This window comes from Oncorhynchus nerka, linkage group LG16 (genome assembly GCF_034236695.1).
Source record: "Oncorhynchus nerka isolate Pitt River linkage group LG16, Oner_Uvic_2.0, whole genome shotgun sequence".
Lineage (NCBI taxonomy): Eukaryota > Metazoa > Chordata > Actinopteri > Salmoniformes > Salmonidae > Oncorhynchus > Oncorhynchus nerka.
In genome coordinates this window covers 43,308,045-43,322,686 of record NC_088411.1, presented here as the reverse complement: position 1 = coordinate 43,322,686, position 14,642 = coordinate 43,308,045, and the positions used below count along the sequence as shown (strand labels likewise).

Genomic DNA, 14,642 nt, shown 5'->3' with positions numbered 1-14,642 from the left:
AAGAGTTCTTTATAGCACCATACATGTTCCATTTAGAACCTTATGAGCATGGTTCTTTATAGAACCTTAGGAAATAGTTATTTATAGCACCATACAGGTTCCATTTAGAACCTTATGAGCATGGTTCTTTATAGAACCTTAGGAAATAGTTCTTTATAGCACCATACAGGTTCCATTTAGAACCTTATGAGCATGGTTCTTTATAGAACCTTAGGAAAGAGTTCTTTATAGCACCATACATGTTCCATTTAGAACCTTATGAGCATGGTTCTTTATAGAACCTTAGGAAAGAGTTCTTTATAGCACCATACAGGTTCCATTTAGAACCTTATGAGCATGGTTCTTTATAGAACCTTAGGAAAGAGTTCTTTATAGCACCATACAGGTTCCATTTAGAACCTTATGAGCATGGTTCTTTATAGAACCTTAGGAAAGAGTTCTTTATAGCACCATACATGTTCCATTTAGAACCTTATGAGCATGGTTCTTTATAGAACCTTAGGAAAGAGTTCTTTATAGCACCATACAGGTTCCATTTAGAACCTTATGAGCATGGTTCTTTATAGAACCTTAGGAAAGAGTTCTTTATAGCACCATACAGGTTCCATTTAGAACCTTATGAGCATGGTTCTTTATAGAACCTTAGGAAAGAGTTCTTTATAGCACCATACATGTTCCATTTAGAACCTTATGCGCATGGTTCTTTATAGAACCTTAGGAAAGAGTTCTTTATAGCACCATACAGGTTCCATTTAGAACCTTATGAGCATGGTTCTTTATAGAACCTTAGGAAAGAGTTCTTTATAGCACCATACAGGTTCCATTTAGAACCTTATGAGCATGGTTCTTTATAGTTTATATAGAACAAACAAGGGTTCTGCTATTGTTAGAGCCGATTTGGACATATTCGTATAAAAGACCGAACACATGGAGCTCCATGTATATTTGTGTAAATATATTAAATATTAATGTAAATGATGAAATATTAGGTACGTACCTTTATGATTTATATTTACCTGTTGTTAGTGTAACTTAGTTTTTGGCCCCCCCTCTTGCCTATTCATTGTATTGTGGTAAGTGTGTTAGGATAAAGGCAGGAAGTTGGGCCTTCGGGAGGGAGAGTCCTTGCTAGATGCGGGAGCGGTATAGTTTTTTGACCATACAGACAGACATACAGACAGGTCATAATATGTATTTTCCATATAAAGTATTCTATGCTTCAAGTTGATTGGAGAATCACTTATTTGTTAGATATAAGAAGAATAAACATTTTTGTTGCACCATATCCCTGGATGTCATTGAATGTTTGGCCGTTTGGAAACCTTGACTGTGGACTGTATGCGTACCAAACAACCCCGCTTCAGGCTTGGGCAGTGGCTATGGTAAAGACTAAAGGAAGCCACTACATTCAAGTCAAAAAACTCCGTGAAGGATTACTATCGGAAGGAAATCTCCGGTTCGGACACGCGCTGGATATTGTTCTATTTGTAATTGCATTCGGATCGTAAGGACAGCTCGCTTGGAAGGATTTGAACTCCTAGAATTCGCCAGCCGTTAGTAACCACTGCGAATGAATGAGCTGCCCTGTTCAATGCGATCATTTGATCATGCATATTATGGAAGCGCAAATGTGCTTTTAATTGGAATGTTTGATAAACTTGGGAATGGAATTCAAAAGACCGCGCTGTGAAAACAATTAAGAAGTTTAAGTTTGGGAAACACTGAGATCCTACGCACAATGTAGCCTAATCTTATGTCTAATATTTGACCTAACGTGGAAATGCACTGCATCAACGCAACGAATGCAATCTAAGGATCTAAAGATACTGCGTGTTTAAACTTCATTAAAGGGACAACTTATAATGGGATGAAATGTTTAAAACGCATTTAAAATGCCGAACTTGCACATGTTCAATTCAAAATGGATCAAATATGCTGAAATGGAGGACTGTGTTTTAAAGCATTAAAGGAGGTCTAAAGGGGCATTACGTTTAACAATCAAAAACCAACAACTGTGTCATTGTAAATTGAGTGAACTAAAAGTGAATGATGGAGGATGAAATCCCAAATAAGACTCCACTGGAGAGGGCAGAGGAGCATCTAAATTCACTCTATGCAGCCCGGAGAGGCAAACTTGGAGTGTGTACACGCAAAATGAATGAAATAAAAGCCCTTCTTGTTGATGGAGGAAACATTGAAACTGTGGATGAGAGTCTTGAAGCATTTCATGCTGTTCTCAATGACTTTAAGAATGCTCATGATTCTGTGCTAGAGCTGGTCACAGAGGAGGAACACGAACAGGAGAGCATTAACTATTATCAACCAAGAATGAGAACTTATGAACATTTCCTGAAAGAGGTGGAAATATGGAAAAAAGCTGAAATCGAGCCACAGACGCTCATTGAACCACACGACAGCATTTCCAATGTGTCAAAAACATCATGTAAAACAAAGTCTTCTAAAACTGCTTCCTCAGTGTCCTCTGCACGCCTAAAAGCTGAGGCAGAACGAGCAGCTCTACTAGCTCGCCAAGCATCATTACAGGACAAGCATGCATTGGAACTGGAGAAAGCTCAACTGAATGTTAGGATGGAAAAAATGGCACTGGAAACGGACATAGCAGCATATAATGCCAAACTGAAGGTTCTGGAGAGTGTTGAGTCAACTTCTCAATCCCATTCTGTGGCAGCCCATTTTCTAAGCCAAGAAGATGGAATGAACTCTTATTATGAGAACCAGGAACCCGAGGTCTATAAGGAACCTGAACCATCACCTGTTGAGTTTGCTGCATTAGGTGCAGTTCCAAAGACCCCACTACAAAGAGTTTTACAACAACCGACCACAAAGCCATCAAAACCTATTCAGAAAACAGTCATAAACCACACCCTTCAGCAGCCAACATCAAGGTCTAGCAATCAACACAGAATCAACACTGCGGGTATCAGCCATAATACCAGCCATGATAACCTCTCTACTGTCATGCAAAGGCAGAATGAAATTGCTGACCTCCTTATACTACAGCACAAACAGGCCACACTCCCTGTTAGGGAGATACCTATGTTTGACGGTGATCCTCTAAACTTTAGGCCATTTATGTGTGCATTTGAGCATGGAATAGAAGATAAAACAAGCAGTCACCAGGATAGGCTCTATTACCTGGAACAGTACACCTCTGGTCAGCCCAAGGATCTGGTCCGTAGTTGTCTGCATATGGAAGCCAGAAGAGGCTATGCAGAGGCTAAGAGGTTGTTAAAGGAACACTTTGGCAATGAAATCAAAGTCACCACTGCTTACATGGAAAAAGCTTGGAACTGGATAAACATCAAACCGGATGATGGAAAGGGACTGGGTGGCTATGCACTCTATCTTAGGGGATGCTGTAACGCTATGCAAGACCTACAGAACATGGAAGAGCTTAATCTTCCCTCCAACATAAAGTTGATCATGTCAAAACTTCCCTACAAACTAAGGGAAAAATGGAGGTCTACGGCATGTGATATTTTAGAGAGAAGCCACCTGAGGGCCCAGTTCAGTGACCTTGTGACGTTCATGGAAAAACAGGCCAAAATACTGCAGGATCCGTTGTACGGAGATATCCAAGATCCCCTGTCTAACAAAAGGTTTTTTAAAACCAAAACAGAAGCTGATTTTAAACAGCAGTTCAAGTCCAAGAGTAGGGGAAGCAGCTTTGCCACTGCAGTAGATGTATTGACAGATTGTGACTCGGAAAAACCTCTAAAAGAACAAACATTCAAAATCAAGAAACCAGGCGCCTACCCTTCTGATGCTCCCAGTGTGTCATGTGTATTTTGCGCTGGTGAGCATTTCCTGGTCGACTGCCAACAGGTGAAGGCACAGCCACACGAAGCCAAGGTTGGGTTTCTGAGATCAAAAGCCCTTTGTTTTGGCTGTTTGATGAGAGGACACTTAAGCAAAGAATGTAAAAGAAGGATGACCTGTCAGAAATGTCAAAGAAGGCACCCCACTATCCTGCACATTGAAGGAAGAGAGAGATTTAGATCTCTGAAGGCAGATACAAGGGGTGTAGCAGTAAAGCGGGAGGAGACTGTCAGCAGTGCTCTTGTTTCACTGGAAGCTGGTGAAGATACCGGGGCCGGTACAGATTGTGCACTTGCGATTGTGCCAGTTCAAGTAAAGATGGCAAATGGAAGCAAGTCTACGTTAACCTATGCATTTCTCGATTCTGGTAGCTCAGCAACATTTTGTACGGAGAGACTCATGTGGCAGTTGCAAGCTAAAGACAGTGAGACTGAAATTCTGCTACGCACAATGGGGCAGGAGAGTCCTACCAAGAGTTTTGAGATATCTGGATTAGAGATTGGCAATGTGGAAGGTGACACATTTCTTGCATTACCAAAGGTCTACACCCAAAATAAGATCCCAGTGACAAGAGAGAACATTCCCACTCAGAAAGATCTCAAAAGGTGGCCATACCTGAAAGAAGTTCAGTTGAAGGAAATTGACGCCGACGTCGAACTCCTGATTGGCGTAAATGCTCCAAAGGCAATGGAACCCTGGAAAATCATAAATAGTCAAGGCAACGGACCGTATGCAGTGAAAACCCTCTTTGGATGGGTGATGAACGGTCCTCTTAACAATTGTACCATGGCAGAAGAATCTGGGCATCCTACAGTGATGGCCAATCGTATCTCAATTGCCGACCTGGGGGTTCTTCTTGTAAATCAGTACAACCATGACTTCCCTGAGAGAGGGTATGAAGAGAAAAGTGAGATGTCAGCTGAGGATCGTAGGTTTATGGAGATCGTATCAAGCTCCATAACCCTCAAAGACCATCACTACTACTTACCGTTGCCCTTTCGCAAAACAGATGTAGTCCTGCCAAACAATCGTGACATGGCAAAGCAGCGGGCTCTAAATATTATCAGGAAGTTCAAGAAGGACAAAGGTTACGCTGCAGAGTACAAAGGCTTCATGGAAGAGATGATAACAACATAGCTCTCACGAAAAACCTCAGGGATGTGTGCTCTCAGGGTGGGTTCAAATTGACCAAGTGGGTCAGCAACAGCCGCACTGTGCTGGCTTCTATCCCTGATGAACACAAAGCCAAGCAGATAAAAGAACTGGACCTGGACAGAGAAAAGCTGCCTGTTGAAAGAGCACTTGGAATCCGATGGAACATTGAAAGTGATGCATTTACCTTCCGAGTCACTGTCAAGAACAGACCCCTTACAAGAAGAGGTATTCTCTCTACTGTCAGCTCTATTTATGATCCATTAGGTTTCCTCGCCCCATTTGTATTAAAGGCAAAGCAAATTCTTCAAGTGCTCTGCAAGCTAAAGTGTGGATGGGACGAAGTCATCCCTGAAGAACACTCTATTTCATGGCAGAGATGGCTCTCAGAGCTGGACCAGCTCTCCAGATTCCAGATAGACAGGTGTATGGTGCCTGAGAACTTTGGTCAAGTCAAGACGGCACAGCTGCATCACTTCGGTGATGCAAGTGAACAAGGTTACGGCACGGCAAGCTACCTTAGGTTCACAAACGGTATGGAAAAGGTTCACATTGCATTCATACTGGGGAAATCAAGGGTGACTCCACTCAAGCAGATGATAATCCCCAGACTGGAACTTGCTGCAGCAACATTGGCAGTGCGAGTGGACAGGATGTTAAGGTTGGAGCTCCAGATTGAACTTGAGGAGTCAACTTTTTGGACGGACAGCCAGTCTGTGCTAAAATACATCCGCAATGATACCAAGAGATTCCATACCTTTGTGGCTAATAGGGTTGCTATGATCCGTGACCTATCGAAAGCAAAACAGTGGAGGTATTTGAACTCAAAACACAACCCAGCCGATGATGCCTCAAGAGGATTACATGTTGAAATGTTCCTGAACTCAAAGAGATGGCGCAAAGGACCAGAATTCCTGGAGAAACCAGAAACTCAATGGCCGAAAGTCCCCGAGGAGCTTAGCTCCATCCCTCCGGACGATCCAGAGGTGAGAAAAGACGTCATCGTAAACCATACAAGTGTGGAAGAAAAGAGTCCAACCAGCAAACTGATTGAGTACTATTCAACATGGAACAGCTTGAAGAAAGCAGTTGCCTGGATGCTGAAACTGAAGAAACGTCTTCTACAGTTAAGCCAGAAAAGGAAAATTCTCTCTCAAACTGATCCAAGATCAGATCAGAGTCTGACAAACTCACTGAAGGAACAAATTGACAAGTTCAAACTGACGTTTGGAAAGGAAAGTCTCTGTGGATGACCTAGAAGAAGCAGAAAAGGTCATCATTCGATTTGAACAACGACAGCACTTTAAACAAGAAATTGCACTAGTTGTGAAAGGAAAACAATGTGCCAAGAGAAGTGGCTCAATCTGTAAGCTTGTTCCAATTATTGACAATGGCATTCTGAGAGTAGGAGGAAGGTTAACCTGTTGCTTCTACCCGGGACGCTTGCGTCCCAACTAGAGCTCTGGAAATGCAAATGCGCTACGCTAAATGCTAATAGTATTAGTTAAAACTCAAAAGTTCATTAAAATACACATGCAGGGTATCGAATTAAAGCTACACTCGTTGTGAATCCAGGCAACAAGTCAGATTTTTAAAATGCTTTTCGGCGAAAGCATGAGAAGCTATTATCTGATAGCATGCAACACCCCAAAAGACCCACAGGGGACGTAAACAAAATAATTAGCATTTCAGCGTTACACAAACCGCACAATAAAATAGAAAACATTCATTACCTTTCACCATCTTCTTTGTTGGCACTCCTAGATGTCCCATAAACACTATTTGGGTCTTTATTTCGATTCAATCGGTCCATATAAAGCCTAGATATCGTTATATGTAGACTGTGTGATAAACGAAAAAAACATCGTTTCAAAACGTAACGTAATTTTTTTTAATTCAAAAAGTCGACGATAAACTTTCACAAAACACTTCGAAATACGTTTGTAATGCAACTTTAGGTATTAGTAAACGTTAATAAGCGATAAAATTCATCAGGAGGCGAGCTGTCCATCTAGAAGTTGCTAGTTATCTGGATACTGATTCCTGCATTAATGCCCTGCGCAGGTTCATCTGTCGAAGGGGCCCAGTAACAAGTATCAGAACAGACAATGGCACCAACTTTGTTGGAACACACAGAGAGCTAGGAGAAGCTATGAAAGCGCTGGATCACAACAAGATTCAAAATGAATTACTGAAGAAAGGAGTGACATGGTCATTCAACCCTCCCTCTGGAGCCCACCATGGGGGGGTATGGGAGAGGTTGATCCGACTGGTGAAAAAGATCCTCTATTCAGTCCTTAGAGAGCAAGTACTGGATGATGAGGCTTTGCAGACAGCCTTGTGTGAAGTTGAGGCGATTATGAACGACAGACCAATCACTACTGTAACAAATGACCCTAATGATCTAGAACCCCTGACTCCGAACCATCTGCTTCATCTGAAAGCTAAGCCAGTCCTGCCACCAGGACTATTCCAGAGAAGCGACCTATACTCACGAAGGAGATGGAAGCAAGTACAATATATCACTGACCTCTTCTGGAAGAGATGGATCAGGGAGTATCTTCCACTTATGCAGGAGCGGAACAAGTGGAACAAAACTAAGATAAACTTCAGTCCTGGTGACCTCGTGGTCATCGTCGATGACAACGCCCCAAGGAACTCTTGGCTAATGGGGCGTGTGGTGGAGGCTTTGCCACAGGGGCCAAAGGTCTTGTCCGGAGCGTCATGGTTAAGACTAAGACCAATATCTTACAGAGACCTATCAATAAACTCTGTCTGCTCCTTGAGGCGACGGAGTGACACACACACACACACACACACACAGTGCTCCATCTTAGAATCACGTGCACCTCTGATTCGTTGATGTCGTACTCTTACATTCTTTGACGTCGTACTCTTACATTCTTTGATGTCATACATTTTTGGACGTCAAACTCTTGACATTTTTCGAAGTTGAACACCTTTACACTTCAACTCAGACTGAGATCTATGGACTATTTTCCTACATGGCACCTTGTATATTTGTATATAGCTATGAACTGTAATAGTGCTCTAGTATAGAATGTTTTGTGTATTGGCTCTATGTTTGAATATTAAGTAATTGTTGTGCATTCAGTGCAGTCAACAATTAGGGGCCGGTATGTTAGAGCCGATTTGGACATATTCGTATAAAAGACCGAACACATGGAGCTCCATGTATATTTGTGTAAATATATTAAATATTAATGTAAATGATGAAATATTAGGTACGTACCTTTATGATTTATATTTACCTGTTGTTAGTGTAACTTAGTTTTTGGCCCCCCCTCTTGCCTATTCATTGTATTGTGGTAAGTGTGTTAGGATAAAGGCAGGAAGTTGGGCCTTCGGGAGGGAGAGTCCTTGCTAGATGCGGGAGCGGTATAGTTTTTTGACCATACAGACAGACATACAGACATACAGACAGGTCATAATATGTATTTTCCATATAAAGTATTCTATGCTTCAAGTTGATTGGAGAATCACTTATTTGTTAGATATAAGAAGAATAAACATTTTTGTTGCACCATATCCCTGGATGTCATTGAATGTTTGGCCGTTTGGAGACCTTGACTGTGGACTGTATGCGTACCAAACAACCCCGCTTCAGGCTTGGGCAGTGGCTATGGTAAAGACTAAAGGAAGCCACTACAGCTATGATTAAAAGCCAAAGAACCCTTGCTAGGCTCTTATATAGAACATTTAGTTTTTTATGTGTGTGTGAAAATGGACAGAGGACTTAATGAAGATACCACTGTAAAGTAGTCGTGCTCACGAACCAAAAGTGGTCCCCGTTCGGTGCTCCCCGTTCGGTGGTCCCCGCTTGGTGGTCCCCGTTCGGTGGTCCCCGTTCGGTGGTCCCCGTTCTGTGGTCCCCGCTTGGTGGTCCCCGCTTGGTGGTCCCCGTTCCGTGGTCCCCGTTCCGTGGTCCCCGTTCTGGTGGTCCCCGTTCGGTGGTCCCCGTTCGGTGGTCCCCGTTTGGTGGTCCCCGCTCGGTGGTCCCCGCTCGCTGGTCCCCGTCTGGTGGTCCCCGTTCGGTGGTCCCCGCTCGGTGGTCCCCGCTCGGTGGTCCCCGTTCGGTGGTCCCCGTTCTGGTGGTCCCCGTTCGGTGGTCCCCGCTTGGTGGTCCCCATTCGGTGGTCCCCGCTTGGTGGTCCCTGTTCGGTGGTCCCCGCTTGGTGGTCCCCGTTTGGTGGTCCCCGTTCGGTGGTCCCCGTTTTTGTGTACCACGTGCAATAAGGTTTACTACATCATCTTCTGTTTTGTGTGACATGTAACACATTTTCATAATTGTATGACATCAATACGAATATGCCATTTGTGTAATGTGTTACAAATATAATTTTGTGAAATATGTGATGATTGTGTTGTTCTTAGGATCCCAGAGTGCCTCTTTTAAAGAATTACGTGAATAGATATCTGATGATGTGCGTGGGAGTAGGAGAAAATATTAATGTGTAAATATAGAGCAGGAGAACATTTTTTATTTTTCATATTTCTATGTATATGCATACTGTAGATTACAAATTAAGTGGTAAGACAAAATGTGAGAAAAGGTGAAGAAACAGATGCTACTGTATGTTATGTCTCGTTATGATGATGTATTTTGGCATAGTTCACTGAGCACGGACGGTATCATTGTTCAGCGTTACACCTACGGTGTGTTTCAGCACACAGGATCATGTGAAATGACAAGCTTTAATGTAGGCAAGGGAAATCAGGAGACAATGTGTCCTCTCCTCTCCTCTCCCCTCCTCTCCCGTCCTCTCCTCTCCTCTCCTCTCCTCTCCTCCCTCTCCTCTCCTCTCCTCTCCCTCCTCTCCTCTCCTCTCCTCTCCTCTCCTCTCCTCTCCTCTCCTCTCCTCTCTCCACTCTGGGACACACATTAGCACCTGCCATACTTGACAGAAGAGCATACTTAGTGGTAATAATGGAGGCTGTAGTAGGGGTGAATCCATTGTGGTATCCGGTTTGATGCAGTTTCCCAGAGCCTTATTAAATGAAGCTCTTACTGTAGCCGAGACCATCTATACAACATTGTTGGTTCTCCTATATCATCAGGAATAATTCCACAGCCCTAAAAAAAACAACAAAAAAACAAGAACATGTAGTTCACAACCAATCAAATGCATTTTATAAAGCTCTTATTTTTTTACAACAGCAGTTGTCACAAAGTGATTTATAAATATCTGACTCTTGTTTTTCCCCTTTTTTTCACAGAGACAAAACTGCTCCTTTAAAACATTTTCAAGCTTTTCCTCTTAGATCCTGACCCTGTACCCCCTAGTGTGCTGTACCTCCCACAGGCATGATAAATAAACTACATCACTAATCACAACAGACGGACAGATTGTCAACTCAGTGTGGTTCTGATGACTACCAACCTGATCCGTCCCGCTGGGAATACGTCTGTTTCCACAAGGTCAAAGGGCGGGAGGGGTGGATGGGTAGACTGACTGTTAGAGGAGGGGAGGGGTGGATGGGAAGACTGACTGTTAGAGGAGGGGAGGGGTGGATGGGTAGAGTGACTGTTAGAGGAGGGGAGGGGTGGATGGGTAGAGTGACTGTTAGGAGGAGGGGAGGGGTGGATGGGTAGACTGACTGTTAGAGGAGGGGAGGGGTGGGGGTGGATGGGTAGACTGACTGTTAGAGGGGGAGGGGTGGATGGGTAGACTGACTGTTAGAGGAGGGAGGGGTGGATGGGTAGACTGACTGTTAGGAGGGGAGGGGTGGATGGGTAGACTGACTGTTGGATGGGATGGGTAGACTGACTGTTAGAGGAGGGGAGGGGTGGATGGGTAGAGACTGTTAGAGGAGGACTGTTAGACTGACTGTTAGAGGGGAGGGGTGGATGGGTAGACTGACTGTTAGAGGGGAGGGGTGGATGGGTAGGTGACTGTTGGAGGGGTGGATGGGTAGAGTGACTGTTAGAGGAGGGGAGGGGGTGGATGGGTAGAGTGACTGTTAGAGGAGGGAGGGGTGGATGGGTAGACTGACTGTTAGAGGAGGGGAGGGGTGGATGGGTAGAGTGACTGTTAGAGGTGGGGAGGGGTGGATGGGTAGACTGACTGTTAGAGGAGGGGAGGGGTGGATGGGTAGAGTGACTGTTAGAGGAGGGGAGGGGTGGATGGGTAGACCTGACTGTTAGAGGAGGGGAGGGGTGGACAGAGGACTGTTAGAGGAGGGGAGGGTGGATGGGTAGAGTGACTGTTAGAGGAGGGGAGGGGTGGATGGGTAGAGTGACTGTTAGAGGAGGGGAGGGGTGGATGGGTAGAGTGACTGTTAGAGGAGGGGAGGGGTGGATGGGTAGACTGACTGTTAGAGGAGGGGAGGGGTGGACCTGACTGTTAGAGGAGGGGAGGGGTGGATGGGTAGACTGTTAGAGGAGGGGAGGGTGGATGGGTAGACTGACTGTTTGGATGGGTAGAGACTGTTAGAGGGGGGAGGGGTGGATGGGTAGACTGACTGTTAGAGGAGGGGAGGGGTGGATGGGTAGACTGACTGTTAGAGGACTGGAGGGTGGATGGGTAGACTGACTGTTAGAGGAGGGGGGGTGGATGGGTAGACTGACTGTTAGAGGAGAGGGGGTGGATGGGTAGAGTGACTGTTAGAGGAGGGGAGGGGTATGGGTAGACTGACTGTTAGAGGAGGGGAGGGGTGGACTACAGACCAACCCTCCACCTCCCACTGTTACTACAGACCAACCCTCCACCTCCCCCTGTTACTACAGACCAACCCTCCACCTCCCACTGTTACTACAGACCAACCCTCCACCTCCCCCTGTTACTACAGACCAACCCTCCACCTCCCCTGTTACTACAGACCAACCCTCCACCTCCCCTGTTACTACAGACCAACCCTCCACCTCCCCTGTTACTACAGACCAACCCTCCACCTCCCCTGTTACTACAGACCAACCCTCCACCTCCCCTGTTACTACAGACCAACCCTCCACCTCCCCTGTTACTACAGACCAACCCTCCACCTCCCCTGTTACTACAGACCAACCCTCCACCTCCCCTGTTACTACAGACCAACCCTCCACCTCCCCCTGTTACTACAGACCAACCCTCCACCTCCCCTGTTACTACAGACCAACCCTCCACCTCCCCTGTTACTACAGACCAACCCTCCACCTCCCCTGTTACTACAGACCAACCCTCCACCTCCCCCTGTTACTACAGACCAACCCTCCATCTCCCCTGTTTTTACAGACCAACCCTCCACCTCCCCTGTTACTACAGACCAACCCTCCACCTCCCCTGTTACTACAGACCAACCCTCCACCTCCCCTGTTACTACAGACCAACCCTCCACCTCCCCTGTTACTGCAGACCAACCCTCCACCTCCCATTGTTACTACAGACCAACCCTCCACCTCCCTGTTACTACAGATCACAGAGATAGAGAGAAGAAGGAAGAAGGAGAAGAGAGAGAGAGAGAGAGAGAGAGAGAGAGAGAGAGAGAGAGAGAGAGAGAGAGAGAGAGAGAGAGAGAGAGAGAGAGAGAGAGAGAGAGAGAGAGAGAGAGAGAGAGAGAGAGAGAGATCAGCAGGCCTGCTCTGCATGCACCCTCTTTTTAAGTGCTGGTTGGTCAATTGGCATCCATCACCTAAATAGTCTTTAAGACTAAGTCCCAAATGACACCCTATTCCCTTCAGAGTGCACTACTTTTGACCAGGCCCCATTGGGCTATATAGGGAAATAGGATGCGCTTTGCGACCCTCCTCCTCGGAGTAGAGTAAACGCAGAAAGGACATACACATTAGCCGTTGATAGCAGACTCAGTCTTCTTCTCATTAACATTCACTGCCTCCTTTTAAATGATCTCGTAGATCAGTGGAAACCCTTCCCCATGTCATAGTTTTAATCTGCTGTTTTACGGAGGAGTCATAGGAGGGGTCTTTAAACGTGTATTATTCTTTATTATCTGTGATTGAGATGGTAACTTCTCTTCTCCACTGTGACGCAATTATGAAGAAGACCGGGATTCAAATACTATTTGAAATCTTTCAAATACTCGCTGCACCCTCGACAACTACTGTGATTATTATTATTATTGGACCATGCAGGTCATCTATGAACATTTGAACATCTTGGCCATGTTCTGTTGTAATCTGCACCCGGCACAGCCAGAAGAGGACTGGCCACCCCACATAGCCTGGTTCCTCTCTAGGTTTCTTATCTCCACCCGGCACAGCCAGAAGAGGACTGGCCACCCCACATAGCCTGGTTCCTCTCTAGGTTTCTTATCTCCACCCGGCACAGCCAGAAGAGGACTGGCCACCCCACATAGCCTGGTTCCTCTCTAGGTTTCTTACTAGGTTCTGAGTTCTAGGTTCTGGCCTTTCTATGGAGTTTTTCCTAGCCACCGTGCTTCTACACCTGCATTGCTTGCTGTATGGGGTTGCTGGCTGGGTTTCTGTACAGCACTTTGAGACATCAGCTGATGTACGAAGGGCTATATAAATACATTTGATTTGATTTGATTTAGTTTTAAGTTTGAGTTTTTTGTCTACTTGAAATGCTTAATCTATCACAGCTGAAATATACATACAGTATACAGTGGGGCAGAAAAGTATTTAGTCAGCCACCAATTGTGCAAGTTCTCCCACTTAAAAAGATGAGAGAGGCCTGTAATTTTCATCATAGGTACACTTCAACTATAACAGACAAAATGAGAAAAAAAATCCAGAAAATCACATTGTAGGATTGTTTATGAATTTATTTGCAAATGATGGTGGAAAATAAGTATTTGGTCACCTACAAACAATAACAAAAGTGTATCTCAATACTTCGTTATATACCCTTTGTTGGCAATGACAGAGGTAAAACGTTTTCTGTAAGTCTTCACAAGGTTTTCACACACTGTTGCTGGTATTTGGCCAGGGACTTTTCTCATTTTGTCTGTCATAGTTGAAGTGTACCTATGATGAAAATTACAGGCCCTGCTGTATATAAAAACAAAATATATATATTTTAAATAGTACTTGAACCCAGGTCTGACTGTGCGAGTGTTAGCTACGGTTGTTAGAAGATCAGAAGAGGAGAGGAGAAAGGTTGGAGTGTTAAACCTTTTTCTTCCCTCCCCTCTTTCCTCTTTGTCCTCCCTTGTTTTCTCCTCCTCTCTTATTTCTCCGTCCCCAGTCCTTCTTTCTGCCTCTGCTACTTCCGCACGCACACACACATACACGCACGCACGCACGCACGCACGCACACACACACGCACGCACACGCGCACACACACACACACACACACACACACACACACACATTTACTGCAGAGCATAAATGTTCCTGCATAAATCCGTACATAGATCTGTGTGGTTTTACCGCCTTTTAGGAGATTGACTGTGCTGATTAGAAACATATAGCTGTGTTTGTGCGTGTGTGTGTCTGAGTTGTGTGCTGGATTGTAGCTGATACAGATTTGTTTCTTTGGAACAGATTCAGCAGTCCTGCTGTCATTAAATGATCTACTATAATCGAAGATGGGCTTGTGGAGGCAGCAGCTGAAATCGACATCATGTTTCGTCTGCTAACGTGCCTTTGGAGTGTGACGGTTGTATCAGGCTAAAACCTCTTCAAGCAAAATGGGAAAATATATTGAGATGCATCACGGGTTATTAAAAA

At 44.9% G+C, this 14,642-nt stretch overlaps 1 long non-coding RNA gene across 2 annotated transcripts in view; it reads right to left on the bottom strand.

Annotated features, from left to right (window-relative positions):
* Window positions 1-9,857: 9,857 nt before the first annotated feature.
* LOC115120081 (uncharacterized) overlaps window positions 9,858-14,642 on the bottom strand; it is a 30,990-nt gene continuing 26,205 nt past the window's right edge. For both annotated transcript variants that reach the window (XR_010459271.1, XR_010459272.1), the window contains one exon: window positions 9,858-10,087. This is a non-coding gene — a long non-coding RNA (uncharacterized LOC115120081). The remainder of the gene's footprint in view (window positions 10,088-14,642) is intronic.